This window comes from Cryptomeria japonica, chromosome 3 (assembly GCF_030272615.1).
Source record: "Cryptomeria japonica chromosome 3, Sugi_1.0, whole genome shotgun sequence".
Lineage (NCBI taxonomy): Eukaryota > Viridiplantae > Streptophyta > Pinopsida > Cupressales > Cupressaceae > Cryptomeria > Cryptomeria japonica.
The window spans coordinates 34,120,055-34,136,419 of record NC_081407.1 but is presented as its reverse complement, the minus strand read 5'-3'; the positions used below and the strand labels follow the sequence as shown (position 1 = coordinate 34,136,419).

The 16,365-nt window shown below is 34.5% G+C and overlaps 1 long non-coding RNA gene across 2 annotated transcripts; it reads left to right on the top strand.

Moving 5' to 3' along the window:
- Positions 1-1,253: 1,253 nt before the first annotated feature.
- Positions 1,254-15,978, top strand: LOC131046743 (uncharacterized). 2 transcript variants are annotated; one of them, XR_009106070.2, is made up of 4 exons: positions 1,254-1,607; positions 1,698-2,230; positions 10,697-10,760; positions 15,454-15,978. It is a non-coding gene; the product is annotated as an uncharacterized LOC131046743 (long non-coding RNA). The 2 variants fall into 2 exon arrangements; XR_009106069.2 differs by having other exon boundaries at positions 1,695-2,230.
- The last annotated feature ends 387 nt before the right edge of the window (positions 15,979-16,365 follow it).

Genomic DNA, 16,365 nt, shown 5'->3' with positions numbered 1-16,365 from the left:
AATAGGATAAATGAATTAATTAATGAAATATTTCAATTAAATTAATTAATAGAAGGACATGAAATGAATTAAATAAATTAATATTTTCAAATTAACCATTTAATAGAAGAATAAATATTAAATAAATATAAAATATTAATTGCTCATAGCCATTTTTATGTGTATACAACTAGGTATAAGTAAAGATGACACACATGAATGATAGCTATATTGTGAAATAACACAATCAAAACACATAAATGATTAATATAAACAAAACTTTCAATAATTTTAATTAAAAAATGAAATGAAACCTCTAAACATCCACAATTTTCCAAACAAATGATTAACTTGATAGATTATATAGATTCAATTGACTTTACCTCTTAGGATATCCAAAAGAAGATGGTTTTAAGGCCCAAAGGTCCCCACAAGAGTTGTTAAAGAAATCCTTAAAACAATTTTATAGAAGCTATGGGGTAAACCTTTGCCTTTGTAATATGAAATAATAAAAACATTTTATTATAAATTTAAAACAAAACACAATAAAAATAAAATAGATGACAACAAACCCCATATCATTCCTCCTCCTCCATTTCACTAATAAAATTAAATATTTTTTTAAGAGGATTTAGATTTTACTTCTTTATAATTTCATCAAAGTATCTTTACAATAAACTAATATAGGATAGAAAAACTTACCTAAAAGAATTATGATTGTCTACAACTCATATTTGACTCATTGTTTTTTAATTTAGAAAGTTGAGATCATAGTCATCTACAATTGTTTTTGAATTATTTTTTTGACATGATTTAAACTCTACTTCTTTATAATTTCATCAAAGTATCTTGACAATAAACTACAATAAACTAATATAGGATAGAAAAACTTACCTAAAAGAATTATGATTGTCTATAACTCATATTTGACTCATTGTTTTTTAATTTATAAAGTTGAAATCATAGTCATCTACAACTTGTTTTTGAACTCTCTAATTAAAACAAATGATAATAATGAAAGAAAGATTTTTGAAAATGTGATCTCCATAGATGACTCTACAACAAAAATCATTAAAAAAAAACACAAAAAATAGACTTAACTAATATTTCATCATGAAAATTAAAAAAAATAAAAAAGTTAAAATTAACAAATATTGGAAGTCTCATCACCATAATATATTTATCTTGTATAGAATATTAAAAGGACAAAAAGTTAAAATTAACAAATATTGGAAGTCTCATCACCATAATATATTTATCTTGTATAGAATATTAAAAAGGACAAAATTTTGTATGTTAGAATATTACAAAGGACTGAATGGATTTTTATCCAGAGATAATTAACAGACTTTGATCCCAGAGAAACTTGAGCTAGAATAACTGTACCGAGATTGTTTTCAATCCAAAACATGTTGAATCTTTTTTAGGGTTCTCCCTTCAACCTATTAATCTCCCTACACAGGCTTTAAATTTCAACTTGAATGGTAAGAAATTTGAAGTCAACCTACAGGTTTGATTACGACTGGCCTTCAAATATATTTCTATAGCTCAAGTACTCAGTAGACTTTCAACAGAACACTACATCCTTCGAAAAGAGATGCAGCAGATTTGAAATTATTGCAGCTTCTGTGAGTTTTACAAATCCACTGACCTTCCTGTTTTGTCCCTTTTAAAAAACATTTATTTTTCATGATTTAAAGCTGTCATTTGTTCAGCAGGAAATCACAGAGAATTCTACTGTTAGCAAAGACAATTCCCAAGTGCTACAATCTGTATTGAAATTTCTGCAACTGCTCTCTATATACAATTTCTCGAACTGCTCGTTCATATAGCAGTGAATTACCCTTAACCCACATTCAAATTTTTGTAGCTGTTCAATCTATTCAGCAGTGAAAGATGAGCAGCTACATTTGGCAAAGTATTTTATCATCCCTAGTCCTATTTGTATTAGCTGGGATATGTGAAATAGGTGGAGGATGGTTCGTATGGAAATGGCGTAAAGAAGGATGGCACTGGGGTTTTTTCATTTTAGGCTCTCTTATTCTTATACTCTATGGCATTTTACCCACTTTACAAACCCAGGATTTTGGTAGGACTTATGCTGCATATGGCGGATTTTTTATTGCGCTTTCGCTGTTGTGGGGTTGGGCATTTGATTCCCAGCAGCCTGATGGGTGGGATATTTTGGGTGCTGCTGTTGCTGTTGTGGGGGTCTGCATTGTCATGTTTGCTCCCAGGAATTCTCAAACAGGTCAGTGATGAACCATTTTTTGGTGTAAATCCTATTTAAAATACCAGCTGAGCATTTACATTTTATTTATTTTTCAATTGGATCGTCAGAATGGTCCAGGAGCTCCGATTATGGCACAAGAAAGGAGTAACCTGGCAAAGATGTTCATTAGTTTGATTCCAGGCAATTGGATATATAAAATGCTTAGAAGCATTTGCAATGAGTTCTTTTTCGCATCTTTGGCATCCAGGGCATATTTTTGAACATTTTGTGGGTCTTTCATTAGTTTGATTCCAGGCAATTGGATATGTAAAATGCTTAGAAGCATTTGCAAATAAGCCCTTTTTAGCATATTCGGCTTCCAGGGCATATTGTTAAATATTTTGTGGGTCTTCTGTATGCTTCCATGAATTACACACATGACTATTCCCAAGACTATTCGGGTATTTACAGAAACAAAATCTGAGAAATCCTAATTTAGGTGCCGACTTTCTACTTCCAAATAATGCATACATATCAATTAGAATAGTCACAGCAGCAACGTTTAAAAAAATGCATTCTTTCTTTCTTTTTAAGCAGAATCACTATGGAACTCTGTACCCCTTATCTAGAGCATCATTTTTGGAACCAGATGGGAGAATACTGCCATTAAATGTCTAAGTTAGTTCAGCATCTAAATATACCTATTTTCTCCCTTATCCGATTGCATGAGTAGGAATCAACATTTAATCAATTGAGCACCTGAATACCTTTGTATTTTTTGCAATTGACAGGCACAAGTAGAAGAGTTCCAGCTTGAGCTCACTGTCCGAGAAATTTGGGGCATGCCACATATCTTATTAACACCATCTTGTTCCTAGCTTTCAAGAGTAGTTATAACAATTTCTGACATAAAAATTTCTTTCGTTTATTTTAATTGAATACCCCGTTTCATAGCTCAATTAAATCATGCATTGAAATTGTGCTGCCAAAGATTGTTGAGTTTGGCTTTCACAAATCAGAATTCAACTTATAACACCCAACTCTGTTCAAAACAAAAGATGGTCTGCTGACACAACATGCGATTGGAACCATAGAACCACTCTACAAGGTTCTATTCTGCATTTCTTGCAGTCATTACATTCAATGATAACTTTTGTTGAAAATTTTTGACAAGCAATTTCTGAGCCATCTATATGCCTCTATGTTTTGCAAACAATTCTATCTGAAAAGTTACAATTACAACATCTGACAATAATGAATAATCTGGTTTGAGAGAACAGTGAACACCATACCCTGTTCTCAAGCTCCCATTTTGGCAGGTACCATGAGGATGCTGGTAAAAGGAATTTAAGTTTGGCTTTACACTTACTCCTTGCTTATTCAGAAATGATTTCAAACCTTGTCCTGCATCTAGTTGGGGCATTTTCAAACTAAATGCAATCTTATGCGTCCTTCCACATATTCCAGATTAGGCTTAATGATCAACATAGCAAAAGGTTCTTGATAGCTCTAATAGATGTTATAGAGGATACGATTGACAATATGGATACCCTTCTCATTTACTCTTGTGAAAGAGGAGAATTTTCTTCTCCTCTTCCATCCTTTGATTCAATACAGATCTTTTATCTGGAACATTTTTCCACTTTTGCATAGATCTCCTGTGTTTGTGGGAGAGATCAATTTGCATTTGAATATCACCACACCTATCTGCCTCAGCATAAGGTGTTTGATAGAAAAGCATAGGGTCCAACTTGAAAGGACTATTGCCACAAATTGCCATTGCAGTCATGGAGATTGCCTCGAATATAATTATTCTAACTTGAATTTGTTTGGACTAATGAGGCGCTCTACACTTAACCATGTAATCATAGTTTCATCCCCAGTCTAAGAGCTAAGTCATCCAAAACACAAGCCTGAGGAATTCTTTTGACAATATACCACACCTTGATAGAGGAGCCTACGGAAATTCTTTAACAATATAACACACCTCAATAGAGGAGCCTGAAAGCAAGGGATCATTACTACTGGTCCACATAAAGGAAGCTGAAATCAGAAGTGATAGCATAATGAGCCGGACAAACTAGACTCAACATTGTGGGGCAACCAGATACTTGGTCAAATGGGAACTAACAATCTTATGTAATCCAAAGAACTGCATGAGCAGCAATTCTAAAAATTTTAAGTGCATGTGCAATAGTACAAGTCCAAGTCAAAACCCGTATCCATTGATGTAGAACAAAATGTGAGGAAGATATATTTAGTTTTTTGAATGACGAAGATAGTTGTACCTGTAAAAGATGTTCAATTTACATTCAATATGCAAGTTATATTTCTATTTTCTGATATGTATTATTACGTTCTTATTGTATATGTCTAACTATCTTCTTGCTTGTGGCAGATGAGAGGAGCATTTAATATTTTCTATGTCCTATCTCAAGAATGCCACTTACTAAGTATATGACAAAGGAGGCATGATCAAGCAATGCCTTGATCGGTCATGATCGATCAAGACATTACTTGATCGTACCTTTTTGTTTATACTAACAAAGGCATGTTACGGTAAATGCAATTCGGTGATCACAACCGAAGTTTATCGGTGTATTTAACCCAACGCTAATGACCGATAGAATATCGGTGGCTGTCAATGCTAACAGCCGATAGTTATCAGTGTGTTAGCCTTGACAACCGATAACTATCGGTGTAGACTAACACACCGATAACTATCGGTGATTAATTCATTGCTACCCGATATATATTACGGTATACTTTATATGCAACCGATATAATATAACATGCAACCTGATATAATATATATTCAATTCAGTATATATTAATCGGTGTGATCATTATTTATGTTTATTTGTTATTCATCTAAATACAAAATTCATTAGATAGATGAATATGTGATTATCCATAGATTGCTCATATGCAAATATAGAATCGCTATCAAGGATGAATAATTGCTTGATGATTTTATCATAGTTAACGATATGATAAATGATTGAATGAGAGACTTCATTTATCTCTCATTCAATCATTTATCTTACCGAAGCTATTATGTATTAACACTCCCTCTTAGCTAGGTAAGATGAATGTAGACAATATATTCAAGCATCATAATTTAATTGATAGTAATCATTTTAGTCATTCATGAGAGTCATACCATCTAATCATTTGGTATGTAATATCACCTAAACACGTGATACTGAAGTTCATCACATCAATCTTGCGATTGATAGGATATCACCTAAGCACGTGATATCACTATTGCCTACACGCAATACTTAAGGATAATCATATGAGAAAGCTTAATTTCTCACCTTATCCTAGTTGTGATAAGTGCACTAACACTCTATACAAATGTTTTATCACAACACAATCATGGCACATCCATGACATACTAGAGATCCAACATGATAACTGGTTTGGACATTATAAGATCGTCACCTTATAATGTCCTCATACAAGTGTTCACTATCTTGAGAGATCGTCACCTCTTAGATGTGAACCCAGGGGATATAATCCAAAAATTGTCCTAACATGACAAAGAGGTTTACACATTAAACATCTTATAGGTATGCAAATATAGATTACAAAGCAATTTACCTTTCTATCATACTTAAACCTTTTCTGAAGTGATCAACCTTCACTCTGGAAAGGGGTTTGCTCAGAATGTCTGCAGTTTGATCTCCTGTACAAACATATTCTAGTTGGATTGCATTCCTATCTACCATATCTTGCACATAGTGGTAGGGAATCTTAATATGTTGGGATCTGTCATGAAACACTGGGTTTACTGAAAGTTTTATGCAACTCTGATTGTCACAGTGTATAACAGTGGGTTTCATAGGTTCTCCAAACAGTCCTACAAGCAACTTCCTGAACCATACTACCTCTCGGGCAGCCATAGAAGCTGCAATGTATTCTGCCTCGGTGGAACTTTGAGCTACAAAAGACTACTTCCTGCTGATCCAAGATATCATAGCTGAACCTAGACTGAAACAACACCTTGAAGTGCTTTTCCTGTCTGTTACACTTCCAGCCCAATCTGAATCTGTAAATCCATGTAAGTCTATCTCAACCTTCTTGTATTTGAGACCAAGGTTTAGAGTACCTTGTAGGTACCTCATAATGTGCTTCACTGCAACCAGGTGTATCTCCTTTGGTTCACACATAAATTGACTTAGAGCATTGACTGCATAATAGATATCTGGTCTTGTATTTTGTAAAGACTTCTTCGGGGGTCTTGTCTTCAAGGTGAGAGTGAGGACATCTGTTTTGAATGTATACTGCAGTGCTGGTTGCTTCTGCCCAAAGATTGATATTTAGATTCTGATCAAGAATCATAGCTTTGGCAGCTTCAACAATTGTCCTATTTTTCCTTTCTGCTATCCCATTTTGTTGGGGGTTGTAAGGTATTTTTAACTCCCTCTTAATCCCTGCATTTTTACAAAACTCTTTAAATAATTATGATGTGTACTCCCCCCCTATTATTAGTTCTAAGTGTTTTAATTTTGTTTCCTGAGTAGTTTTATGTTAATGATTTGAATTCTTTAAACCTATTAAGGATCTCTTTTGATTCTTTGCATTTCAGAAAGTGGATCCAGGTTTTCCTAGAGTAGTCATCGACAAATATCACATAATACAAAAATCCCCCCAATGAATTTACAGACATAGGTCCACATACATCAGAATGGATTAACTCTAAGACTTTACTTGTTTTCCTAGTACTACTCTGGAAAGTACCTTTAGTATTTTTGCCTAGGGCACATCCTGTGCATGCCCCTGAATGATATTGCTTTAGCTTAGGTAGACCTGTGACAAGGTCTCCCATTGATGATAATGCTCGAAAATTTAGGTGGCCTAGTCTTCTATGCCTGATTTCATTGGCATCTGTAGTTTCATGAATTAGGGCTGAATTGGGCTCTATACGTAGTTCATATAGGTAGCCTTGTCTTTGACCAATTGTACTAGCCTTCTTGATAGATGAGTTCTTTGGCCAAGCCAACACTTTGTTGTCCATGAATGTCACTCTATATCCATTGTCCTCCAGTGCTGATATTGAGACAAGATTCCTCTTAATGCCTGGAACATATAGCACTCCTTCAAGTTGTAATGATACACTTGACTTCAGTTTGATGGTGCAGTTTCCAACTCCTTTGACAGGGTGTGTGGAGTCATCTCCGATGGTTACCTCTATCATTTTCCTCTTTCATAACGTCTAGTACTTCTCTGAATCCTGTGATGTGTCTGGATGAGCCACTGTCGATTACCCAAGAATTCACTTTGTTTGATGTTTGATGTGTGAGTGCTGAATAGAGCACATACTTCTCGAAGTCCTCTTCCCTTTTCGATTTTCCTGATTTGGCAAATGTGGCTTTTTTAGCTCTTTCTGGACATTTGGCAACATAGTGCTCAAATTTGTCACATCTGTAACACTGAATTTGAGAGAGATCCTTTTTGAAAGAGTTCTTGCCATGGCGACTCTTTCTCTTCCTGAATTGCTTCATCTTACCCTTTCTATCTGAGTTCGTAGTTAGAACTTGAAGAACTTCATCTATATTCTTTTGTTTGATTCCTTTCTTATTTTGCCTTGATTCCTCTTGGAGATAGTCAGCCTTTAGTCTATCGAATTTTGGAAAGTTGTCCCTTGCACTGATGCCTAGGACGAACGTTTACCAGATACTAGGCAACCCATCTAAAGCAACGAGGGTTAATTCTTTGCTTTGGATCTCATATCCAAGGGTTGCTAGTTCGATATCCGCATGAAGTAGGCGTTGACTGATTCTCCTTTCATCATGGTTATATGATTTATCTCTCTTTTTAGAGCCAAGGTTCTACTGGCATTGGATATCTCAAAAGCGTCTTCAAGTGCTTTGAACATGTTGAAAGTTGTTTCGTGTTTCTTTATAATGGGCATAATATTGTTTCTTACCCCATCGACTATTATTTTGATAGCCTTATCATTTCCTTCTCTCCAAATTGCTTGATCAGGTTTAGTCTCAGGTTCTTTGGATTCAGTCTTTACAAATGATTCAACTTTGTTATCTTTTAGTATCATTTGAATTCTAAATTTCCATGCGGAGAAGTCGTCACCTCCTGCAAGCCTGTCTTCAAATCTGATAGTGCTGGCCATTGATAGAATTGTGATGTTGAATATATACTTGATTTGAATTTTACGTAAAATTCAACAGCCTCAGGTTCGATTTAACTATAGCTCTGAAACCATGTAAAAGATGTTCAATTTACATTCAATATGCAAGTTATATTTCTATTTTCTGATATGTATTATTACGTTCTTATTGTATATGTCTAACTGTCTTCTTGCTTGTGGCAGATGAGAGGAGCATTTAATATTTTCTATGTCCTATCTCAAGAATGCCACTTACTATAAGTATATGACAAAGGAGGCATGATCAAGCAATGCCTTGGTCGGTCATGATCGATCAAGACATTACTTGATCGTACCTTTTTGTTTATACTGACAAAGGCATGTTACGGTAAATGCAATTCGGTGATCACAACCGAAGTATATCGGTGGCTGTCAATGCTAACAGCCGATAGTTATCGGTGTGTTAGCCTTGACAACCGATAACTATCGGTGTAGACTAACACACCGATAACTATCGGTGATTAATTCATTGCTACCCGATATATATTACGGTATACTTTATATGCAACCCGATATAATATAACATGCAACCCGATATAATATATATTCAATTTGGTAGTATTAATCAGTGTGATCATTATTTATGTTTAGTTGTTATTCATCTAAATACAAAATTCATTAGATAGATGAATATGTGATTATCCATACATTGCTCATATGCAAATATAGAATCGCTATCAAGGATGAATAATTGCTTGATGATTTTATCATAGTTAACGATATGATAAATGATTGAATGAGAGACTTCATTTATCTCTCATTCAATCATTTATCTTACCAAAGCTATTATGTATTAACAGTACCGAAGTTTGAAATGGGTCATACATTAGGTGAGATGTGAGGAAACCAAAATATGGGTGTTTCATCCAGTTTTGTAATTGGATCAGATTGTGAAGTGTTGTTTGAGAGTCAATCCATTGATGCTGGACAAAATTTGAGGAATATCTGTTTTGTCTGTGAAATGGCAAGTCAACCTTATCCAAAGATCGTTTTACCATAGTTAGAAATGGGTCATACTTAAGTTGAGATGAGAGGGGCCTAAAACAAGGGTGTTTAAATCAGTTTTGGAATTGGATCAGACTGTAGTGTGTTGTTTGAGAGTGAAATGATTGATATAGAGAAGCCCAAACATACTATAATAGAATTTGCCGCTTAAAGTACAAAATAGGGTATTTCTTTTTAGAGTTAGTATATTGGAAGGGAGCAAAGAATAAAAACAAAGGATGGAAATACGGTCTTTGATTGCTATCTTAACATGGATCTTTTGGATATTACTAAAGGTGTTGAGCTTCAACTTTGTTGGTACAATAGACTAGAGTGGCAACATGTTAAGCATGGATTGCACACTTGGCAACTTTTTTATACTGGCAAGTAATTGCAGGTTTAACTTCCCAGAATTTAATGCCAATTTTTTGAAACACGAATTGACTCGTTGTTCCAGCAAAACACAGAAAAAAATGTGGGTTTAACACTCCAAAAGCTTTGTTTTTTGGCTTTATAAGCATTTTTTTTGCCTTTTTAAAATTTATGAAATTGGTGTGTGCCATGAAGGTCTATGTGATTTTGAAGGTCTTCATTTAGGCTTGGTGGCAGGGCTCCCTAGAGCCCCACAAGGGGCACTGCCCCTTACCCAATTGGGGGTGCTGCTCCTCAACCCTCATGAGGGGCATTGCCCCTCGACCCTTTTGGGAGTGTTGCCCACCTTCAAACTCATTTGATACATTTTGTAGCTTAAATTTGCATAAATTTATATTATTTTCAAAAAAATTAAATGTTTTTTAAGTTGCCAAGTTTTGCTGAGTTTTTGCCAAGTCAGAAATTTTTGGCTTGATGAGTAATCCCTGAGTCCAAGTTTGTGCTCTTTACATTCAATTATTATTCTACAGATTATCTTTTTATACAAATTGAACCTATCATAGTAGCCTCCAACTTATCATGCAATTCTATACAAAATAGGAGGAGGTGACTACAAATTATTTTGAAGGCATTGTCAAAAGTAAAAGTTTTAGGGTGAGGTTTTCATAACATCATACTTTCCTTTTTGAGTGCATAGCTTTCTAGTATAGAATATTTAAAACATAATCTTGGTTGTATTTATGCTTATTCATTTACAATCACTGTTACCAATCACAGTATCACAGTTGGAATTGGTTAAAATCCAACCAGACGCAAAAAATTTAGATCATCTGAATTTGTCTGAATTGATCCATGTTTTTCAATTCCTATATAAATTTAACCACAAACATTTTTGATCTCCCAAACAAAATGAATTTTTGAACCTGGTAATTATGTTTATGAAAATGTGATTCTGATGTTTTATGTTTGTGACTTAGGTGCCATGAATGAAGTGGAGAATAGCAGAAATCTCATTGGATGAGAACTACATGTGTTTTGCAGGTATTAATCTTTTACACGTATTGTTCATCTTCCGCTAGTACTTGAAGTTCACATTTTGTAGTTTTGCTCAATAGAATTGATGCGATATTGCTATTTATATATCTCAATAGAACCAAAAGGACACACCGACAAATGATAAGACCCCATTCAACACACTTGCAGTCCTGGTTTATTATGATATATTTATTTGCGGTGTGCTTGGGGACTATATTGTGTGTACTCTGTACACCATAAATTGGGTGAGTGCTTCTTGCTTTCTCCAATCCATGATGAGTCCATTGTACATACTTAGAAAACAAATCTCTGTTATCTTAGTGTCCAAGAAATATTTGAATGCACATATGGCAAGGCTGCAAGAACCATGTCTTTTTTTAATTTTTAATTTCTTTTGAAGCTCTCATGTTCATTTTAGACACCCAAAATTGACTACACTCAACAACATTAGACTTTATCTTATTCTGACCTTTAATTAAATAAATATTGATTCATCCTTTGTCATCATTCCTCACTTACATTTATTTAAATTAAGTCCAAACCTTTGCATTCCTATTGCACAAGAATTAAGTATTTATTTAATTTCTCCCTTTCCATGTTATATCATATCAGTTAATTAAACCAAATTAATTAGCTAATTAATCCCTTGCACATGCCCAAGTGTGGTTAATTTAATTAATCACACTTTCCTAAAAAACTAAAATATGATCATGGCCATCCATTCGATCAAGAAAATCCCAAATGTATATTTAGCTCATGTGACTCACACTGAGAAGTCACATGTCTCTATTCCCATATCTCCATGTGTCCTAACATATCCGAGGACACTTGTCTCCATCCGTTTTCCCCATGCATCCTCTCCCATATGTGTGAAAGGACTCATCTTCAACCATTGGAGTCAAGCCAATCCTAGCCCTTGATTTTACCTTGATTCTTTCCATCCTCAAGGGCATCAGTCTAGTGATGACACTTGGCATCCTCTCCTCTCTCCAATCCTTTCATGAATCTTTTATTATTGATCTTCAAATCAAATCTAATCCGTTGATCAACTCATCCTCAAATTTATAAATCCAACCCTTTCAAAGCCATTTTCATCGTCTTTTCATATACTATCTTCATGCTATCCATTTAGTCAAGAACTCTTATCACAAAGTTACATTGTTGGTTCTCCAAGCAACCTACATTTCTTCATCATTCATCAACACCATCTAAGAACACATAAGAGGGTTGATAGAGCTCTTGGAGATCTCTCAACACTATGGGCACATTCCTCTTCCGTTCAGCAAGGAGCACTAGGGAGCAAAGTAAAGGTTTTTACTTTTTTGCATTCCTTCTAATCGTTATTTCCTTCTTGTTTTTCATTTTCTTCATCCACTATATATTAATTTCATGTACCTTGGCAGGTAGCCTCGTCTAGGGGAATTTATTCATTTTGAACCACAGATTGTATTATTCTAAAGTTATATGAAATCTATTATAAGGGGTAGGTGGCCTCAATACTTGAATATCATTGGGGGTTCACTTGTCCAATTGTCATTTTATGCAAACTTTTGTGCTTTGAACTAAAGCCTAGCCTGTTCCATAGTCCAAGTTTGGTACAGGTACAGGAAAAGGTTGTCAAGTTTAGCTATATATCTTTCAAGTGCATCTTCTTAAATTCCTTCAAAGTTTAACCTACAAATCCATATTTTGTATAACCAGCATTAGTTTTCACCAATACACTTTTCTTCTAACAGCCTTCGAACATATACCTCAAAAAATCTAACAAAGGTTACAGTTGAACAGACTACATTTTAATGAGGCATTCCTCTGAAATGCAGTCAGCTAGGGTTACTCCATGAATACATCTGTCTTCTGTGAGATGCATTTGCTTGAAAATCTCCAAGGCCCTTTCAACAAGCCCATTTTGGGCACATCTACAACATTTATGAATTGACAAGTCTAGCTTTATACCTATTAAGTGCAATTGCTTACAATGTGTCAAAGATTAATTATCAGGTCCATTATGTGCACAACCAGTAATGGCTGCAGTTCAAAAAGCAACATCTTGCTGAGACATTTTTCATTTTTGTCAAACAATTTGCTTGCCTTTGTGCATGTGCTTTAAAAAGTCTATCAAAGGTTGCTGTTGAAGAGACTACATTTTAACCAGGCATTCCTCTGAAATGCAGTCATCTACAGTACCATCTTTATGAAACACGTTTGCTTAAAAGTCTTTATTGACCTTTTAACAACTCTACTTTAGGCACATTGCACAACCATTGTATTTCGTGAGAACCACATTTTGGTGCAGCAGTTTGTCAAACAACTAGCATGCTTTCGGAAAGCTTCCACATTAGAGTAGTCACGACTCACAGTGATAGTGAAAAATAATTAATCATAACCCAATCTCATTTGCCTTTCATGATAATAATTTTGATTATATCTTAGAACCATCTATGCATATGATTTTTAATTATTGTAAGATATTATTTTTTAGCGATTATTGTATTTTTTTCAATATACTCTTTTTTTTCCATATTTAAGGTCCACCCTATAAAACACCCCGTATAAAAAGTACTACCTTGTTATAGAAACCTCCATATCAAGATCAAGTCCCTCCAATTTGTTGATTTTACTTAGCTTCATCCTCTTAAACTAACGTTGTCATTAGATTCACCCTCATAACGTAATGCTGTTATTTGTGATAATGTAAGGAAACATTATGTTGTCTGTATATTTTTGATTTTAAACAATAAGGCAATTGAGTTGAGGCATCAGCATAGGATAATGAAGTTAAAATCTTTACTATTTTTAGATTAATTGTTTTCTATTGAAGATCAATCTGTCATATTCAGAAGTTCTCCAACATTTTTGTTGTATCTATGTATTCTTACATCCAAATAGATTCTGAAGGCAAATATATAGTTGTTTTGGATGCAACCTCAGCAAATTCTTCCTTATATTTCATTTGTTAAATTAAGTATTTCAATCTTGCATGTTCACGCCTATGAAGATTAAGTGTCAATTTCTTTACCTTTTCGGCTATGAACTTAACTTCTATAGTTGCTTTGTGTAGGAAAGCATTGAATTCATTTCCAATGTTATTATCTTATTAAAATGTTCTCTACTAAATCTCCAAGGGCTATTTTCTCTGTAGTTGAATCAGCTCTTTAATTCCACATTTTATCTCTAGTTGCTAGGATTGCATGGAGTAGATGTTAGGGTTTAAGGCAGATTAGAGCACTAAACAATATTAAATATAATGCAGAATAAGAGGCAAAAATCAAATCACAATAACACAAAGATTTAGCGTGGTTCACCTAATATGGGCTACATCCACTAGAGAAACAGTCTACTTGTTTTCTATTATCCAACGAAGAGCAAATTACAATATTATGATATTTTACATTATGCAACCACTTATTTATCAAGCCTTTTGATGGTTTACAAAGGTCAATTTACATGCCAAAATAATAGCCAGCACCTTTATTAAATAATGGGCAGTTTTTGCTTCTGGGGCACTGCCCTCGAAACCCCCGGTTGGGGGCGCTCCCCTAGCAGCCCCCACTAGGGGCATTGCCCACAAACCCCTATGGGCTCCGCCCTCGGGCCCCACAAGAGGGGCTCTGCCCCTTGCACTCCCCGTTAATGATTTGTAGCTGACAAAGTCACCAAAATTTGAGCCCAGCAGCATGATCAGTCATCACATACCAATAGTAGAGGCATTGCCTTGGGGTCTGGTGCTCTGTCTAGAGGAAGCATGCATGTTTCAGTCACCATGTAAGAATATATATGAATCTTATATGAAGATATAATAATATGTATCTAACAGAGGTTGTAGTCCAAGAGACCACACTTAAATGAGAAATATCCTCCAAAGTGCATTCATCTAAATTTTCTCAAATAAATGTGCCTTTGCTTAAAATCTCGAGAGGCACATTCAACAAGATAATTTTGGACATTATTCTTCAACCATCACATTTCATGAGATGATATTTCATTGAGACATTTTGTTAAGATTTGGCACATAGAAACTCCACCTTCAGTTATTTTGGTGAAACTCCATACTCAGTTCCAAGTTTACCATCTTGAAACGTGCAGGGAGGGTGCTAGAGAAGTGTATAGAGTTTGGGTATACATCCATCAATTTCCCTCACTTTATAAATCTGCAAGGCTTTTTAAACAAGCACATTTTTTTGTGACTTCAGCAATGATAGCCTTGTTGGAATTGAGGATTAGAGTTATTTTTGCACAATAGAGATTGGGCATACATCCGTCAATTGCGTTTACTTTATACATCTGCAAGGCTTTTTAAACAAGCAGATTTTTTGGCAAATTCAGCAATGATTGCCTTCAATTGGAGTTGAGGATTTGAGTTGTTTTTCTACAATGGGAATGTAGAAACAAGTAAAATCTATGATCTCTTTAAAGTTGTTATATCACTTGTTCATATTTTTAATTTTTAGTGTTACTTGTGCAAGTATTATAATAATTGTATTGGAATCAGGATGGATGCCTGTCAGCAGTTTTTCTATTTATTGAATTTCGTGTCCATCATTAGCTAGGTTTTAAAAATATATATACATTGAAATTCTGTTATAGGTGTCATCATCTCTGTTTGTCTGAATTTATTTGGGCTAGTTGTTTTGCTTTAAGCTGTTAAAGTTAGTTTGTTGGATGTGAGCACTAAATATGAGGTACATTTTTGTGTGAACAGAGATTGGATATTGGTTAAAATCAAGTTGTAGGGATCTAAAGGGTTGATGCAATCAGGCAACAGTTGATTGTTTTCAGGAGGTTTGCCTTTTAGTGGTTAGTTGCATATGGAATCACTTATCTAGATTCTATATATACAAGTTGTTCTCATAGCACAATTTTTTATGTTACATTTATTAAGACTTCTTATAATGAATTTTATAATTCTTGCTAGGGCATTGTTATATTCCACTTGAAGTCAATGATTGCATTCATGAACTTTCATTTGGAAAAAAAAAATGTTCATTTGGATTTTGGATTTGAACTGTAGGTTGCACCTTGATTGGATCTAGTATATAAGATTTTTGCTATTTTGAATTCCATATACTAGAGACCTTTTCAAGATTGTATAATATATTAACTTATTTGAATTTCACATGCAAATTATCTTTCTAAGATTGTAAATTTTGCCCTCAAGTATAATTGGGGCACAGATTGTGGAATTCTTTCTATTTGCAATGCATGTCAGCTACATTGTTGTGTTTGACTACTGCATCGGATTGAACTATGATAGTTTCAGGCATAATCTAAAGCTTTGTGTGCACTTATTGGGATAGACACGTGCTGAACTAAAATTTGCTTTTTGTAGATTCTAATGAAAGTCACATAGAAAATAAACATGTAGCCAGTATGTGTGTTGGTTGCAATCTATGTTGCAAGCATGTAAATACTCTTAATGAAGGGTATGACTAGGTACTTAACTCTGGCCAATGTATCCTATGCATGTTAGGGTCTATAAGGACAATATCATTGATCAATGATTGTAGGAACACTTGCTATTGATAGTACATTAAACTAAGGAAGATGTAGCCTCAAGGAATGCAATTATTGTGGGATAAGCAATGTGAGATTTACTACCACATACAAGATTTTC